Genomic DNA, 4,945 nt, shown 5'->3' with positions numbered 1-4,945 from the left:
ACCCACAGAACACTCTGATTTCCCTAATGGTTGGACCTTGCCCCTGCCCTACAGAGTAAAAAGCCCACGCTCTGGACTTGAAATCCCACCAAAAAAACGCTTCACTCTGAAAAGTTCCACCCCACTTCCCAAGAAACGCTGTATAAGCATGCCTTCTGCTCAGTTCCCTGCTGCTTCTCACCCGAGCAGAGACAGCCTCACTCCAGGGTGTTTCCCTCCCAGGAAATCTCTTGTGTGAGGTTTGTCATGCAGTGTGACTTTGTGGTGTTCCTTGCTCCCAACTGCCAGGATACTTTTCCATCCAAGCTGTAATGCTTACATCCACAATTCATGGGAATTAACCAGATCCACTAAGTATACAGGTCAGAAAAGATGGTTGCAACCACATTTCCAGGATTTCTGTACACACACACACACAAAATTTTAAAGGAAATAATTTTTAGTGCATAAGTGAGTAAAACTTTTTAATATAGAAAATATCAGTTGTGATTCTTCTAAGGACTTTAGCCTTAAGCCTGTAACACCACACCTTAAACTAAATTTAACATATAATTTAATTTTTAATTAAAATTTTAATAAAAAACTAAATTGCATTTATTTTACTTTGTGAAAGTGTGTGTGTGTGTGTGCTCACATGCATGGCAAATGTGTGGAAGTCAGAGGGTGAGGCAGGAGTTGGGTTTCTTCCTCACTGTGTATGTTCCAGGGGTCAAACTCAAGCTTGGTAGCAAGTACCTTTACCTGCTTACCTGTCAGATTGGCCTGTGGTAGAATATTATTTTAAGGTGTGCTACTTTTGTTTATGCTCTGGAATATCTGTGTAATGATGCAGAGATGTGTTTGATTAAGTAAAATTCACCTGCAGTCAGGAGGCTAGGCCAGCAACTAGCTGACAGGAAGTTGTAGGAAGGAGCCAGGTGGAGAAAGGCTTATAAGGAGGGGCAAGAATGATCATGAGGACTTCTTGGGAGACATGAGGAGGTGAGCTAGGTGAGCTGCTTGCTGTTCAGCCTCTCTGGGAAACAGGATTCTACCTCAACCTTTGAGTCTCAAGTTCTTAGTAGGACAGAGATGTAAGTAAGTTTCCTTAGAGTAGCTTTGAAAGAGTGGATGCCTGAGGGGAACAGAATTCCCTCAGGCTTCGCTCTGCTGGTATGAGGAGCTGCAGTTGCTGAGTAACAACAATTAAAGAAGAAAAATGACAGGCTGTTGATATTGATCTTGGTTGCCCACCAGAACTTGATAGTAAGACTCTATTGCTGAAGACACCACTCACATTGGACGTACGGTACTTGGAGAAATCAAGTTGGTACTTACTTAGAAACTCTCTGTCTTCTGACTGGTTTTCAAGGTACTCTAAAATGTTGTGCAACTTGCTGGTGGTGGGAGGGAAACCACCAAGAGCCTTACCAAGATATATGGGTGCCATAGTGGCTTGAATGTTCTGGGGGTAAACAACTACTTTTTGGTTGGATTTAAGGCTCACCCCACAGAAAGGAGACTCATGCCTAGCACTGTAAATCTGTCCAAGGGCCTGTGGCTGGGGAGCTCATAGACTTCAGGTGGAAGCCCACTGCTATTGTTTTGCTAAATGATTATATAGTATCAAATCGCTATCTACATTCATATCCCTATGCCCATAGATGAGTGCAACTCTCAGTTCTCATCAATGTCTTTGTGCGGTAGATGGCTGTTTATATAGACTCACACCCTGCAAAGAATGACTGTCTATTCCAACACAAATGGGAAATTTTTATAACACTCTCTCTCAAAGGTTCAAGGCATATCTCAGAAGAGGTGGTGGAAAGACTGTAAGAGCCTGAGGTTGGGAGGACCAGAGCCAAACAGTGTCTTCTGGATATGACAGAACAGTTACACTCCTGATCTCACAGAAGCAGTGGTGCCTGCGTAAGATCTGCACAAGATTAAGCCAGTCAACATTCCAGCATGAATGGGGGAGGGGCACACAAAGCCCCATCCCTGGATGAGAAGCTGTTGACATTTGATGGCTGTGAGGGGAGAGAAAGGCAATTTTCTTTAGAGATGTCCTTAGTTGACCATGCTTCATTGGGTGGCCCCACACCCATACATATATGGGCAGCACTAGTTGGACTCAGTGAGTCATTTAAGAAAACAACAAGAAGAAACAGAAGGAGGAGGACATGAAGTTGGGAGAGAATAGTGAAAGGAGGATTCTGGAGAAATTGGGAGAGAATGGGGAAGGTACAGTCAAAATACATTGTATGAATGCATGAAATTCTCAAAGATTAATTTTAAAAATGAAAGAAGGAACCCAAGTTGGCCCACAGAACAAATGGGTGGGTGCTGGACTCTGTGCTTGTAGGTGGAGAGTCATCACCAGGACAGGATCCTGCCGCACTGCAAGTTCCCTTCCTGCTGCTCTGGGTAGCGTGAAGCTCTGTGCCCAGCAGTGGGGCTACTAAGATTCCCAGCAAAGAACATCTTTAACTATCCAGCTTTGTCACCGTGGACGAAGAACCAAACCACATGGGAGAGCAGAAATGACAGAAATAGCTGAGCCATACTAAGAAGCAACAAAACAAATTGAAGGAAAAAAATGGGAAGTAACTGGGGCTGCCTGCCCTTCACTAACTTCAAAGTCTGTCATTATTTTGCTCTCAAGGGCTCTGGAATGTTCTCTCAGAAATTCAGAGACAACTGAATGACAGAGTAGCTCTGAAAGGGTCACCATGAGCTCTCTAAAAAGAGATTCTTCCAAGAAGATATTACTGTGTGTCTGTAAACGGTTTATTTATCCACTTGTCAACTGACAAAAGCTCTTATTTTTTTTACTATTATAAAGTTAGTGTAAATCTTCCTAAGTTAGTTCCTGTATGGACATGTCTCCATATTGACTGTGGTTTGGATGCAGGCTGCCTCCCATGTGTCCACATGATGGTGTTTGCCCCTTGGTGGGATGTTGGTGAGAGGTGGCTCGTAGCTCTTAAAGGTGGGGCCTGGTGAAAGGAGACTAAGTTATCAAGGTGCTACCTCAAGGGATTAACCCTGACATTCTTTTGGGACTCCGGCTCATTTCTTTCAAACAAGTTCTGACAAGACTGACCCCTCATTGGCTTCTGGCTTCCTCTATCTGGCTTCACTCTCCCATATGTTATCAACGTGAAGTCATCCACCAAGATGGCATCTGCCATGACAGGATGTTGAAGTACCCAACAGAATCAATGTCAGCACCAGCATGGCTGTGTCTGGACTTCAGCTTCCCAAACCATGAGGTATAGATCTCCTTCTCAAAAAAGGATGTATTTATTTACTTAATTACATGTATTATGTGTGCTATGTACCCACAGAGGCCATAGGGTATCAGATACTCTGGAACTGGAGTTACAAGTGATTGTGAGCCATCCGATGTCAGTGCTGGAACTGAACCCAGTGCTCTGCAAGAACAGCAGGTGGTCTTAACCACAAAGCCTCTTCCTTCAGCCTCTAAATCTCCTTTACTAATTAGCTACCCAGTCTTGGGTATTTTTATCATAGCAACAGAAAACAGGTAAATACAATTTCTTTTGGGTAAATATCTAGGAGCGGGAATTCTTGATCATATAATATGGATACATTTTACTTTTTTTTTGGAGAGGCAGTGGTGGTGCACACCTTTAACCACAGAACTGGGGAGGCAGAGGCAGTCAAATCTCTGTGAGTTCGAGGCCAGCCTGGTCTACAAAGCAAGCTCCAGGACAGCCAGGGCTGTTACACAGAGAAACCCTGTTTTGAAAAACCAAAGAAAAATATGAATGTGTATGTCTTTATGTGTGCCTGTTTGTATATAAATCATGCCAGTGTAGGTGCCTTCAGAAGACCAAATCCAGGTCCTCTGTAAGAGCAGCAAGTGCTCTTAGTTTGCTGGGCCATCTCCCCAGCATCATCTTTAACTTTTTCTTTGTTACTTCTATTTGCATTTACTTCATACTGAATTTATTTCTGTGCCATAAGTTTTTGTTTCTTCAGTTTCTTCTGGGATATCTTTTTCTTCCGTGCGGTCTTCTCTTCTGGCTTTGGAACAATCTGTTCCTTTTCTGTGAGGATCATCTCAATGTGGCAGGGGGAGCTCATGTATGGGTTAATTCAGCCATGAGCTCTGTAAGTTCGTCAACGCATCTTAGGTGCTTTGATTATCTGGATGTGTTTGATGACCAGAGAATCTACATCTAGACCCTTAAGTCCAATATTACTCTCTGCATTTTTAAGCATGTTTAGCAAAAATTCAGCACTCCTTTTTGGCCACCGACCCTGTGTTCAGCCCCACTGTTTGGCCTGGGCACACCTGCCAGCTCCACCATTGTACCGCCAGAACGGCACACATTGCTTCTTCAAAGTGATATCTTTCAGTTATTTGGTTGCTTTTCAGATATGCATACCTTTGATGGCCTGGGCAGTTTCACCGGTATTCTTAAAGTGAACCCAGAGATTTGAACCTCTTGACTTGCATGGTTTTGTAGGGTTTTCTGGGTAGTGGACATCTTCATAGGTTACCTCAGGTGGCTTACAGGAAGAGGCATCTTTAACATTTTAGTGAGTGTCAACTCATTCTCTAAAGTAGCTATACATTTGTGTGTGCCTGCTAGTCATGCCATGAATTAACAGATTTACAGTTTCAGGCATAAGTGGTTGGTTATCTCCAGAAGAGTCATGCCACTAGTATCTTAACACATAGTAGGCATACCTTATGACTTTATACATCATGAGGTCTACAGATGGCAATCCTCCTGCTCCAGGCTTTCCTGGAGCTGGAATTACAGGTATGGCCCACCACACCCTATTTATTTCTGACTTTTTAAACATGGGTGCTGGAGAGCTGAACTCAGATCCACACACTCACATAGCAAGCACTGTACTACTGAGCTATCTTATCAACCTCATAATCATATTTTAAATACACATATGCCCAACTTGCTTCATGTTAAGA

The 4,945-nt window shown here is 43.2% G+C and overlaps 1 pseudogene; it reads right to left on the bottom strand.

The window, feature by feature from the left end:
• Window positions 1–3,954: 3,954 nt before the first annotated feature.
• Window positions 3,955–4,482, bottom strand: LOC106021837 (annotated as a pseudogene).
• Window positions 4,483–4,945: the final 463 nt, after the last annotated feature.

The sequence above is a fragment of the Mesocricetus auratus genome, unplaced genomic scaffold (genome assembly GCF_017639785.1).
Source record: "Mesocricetus auratus isolate SY011 unplaced genomic scaffold, BCM_Maur_2.0 Super-Scaffold_6730, whole genome shotgun sequence".
In the NCBI taxonomy this organism is placed as follows: domain Eukaryota; kingdom Metazoa; phylum Chordata; class Mammalia; order Rodentia; family Cricetidae; genus Mesocricetus; species Mesocricetus auratus.
The sequence above is the reverse complement of the archived record's forward strand: the minus strand, read 5'-3'. Positions and strand labels throughout refer to the sequence as shown.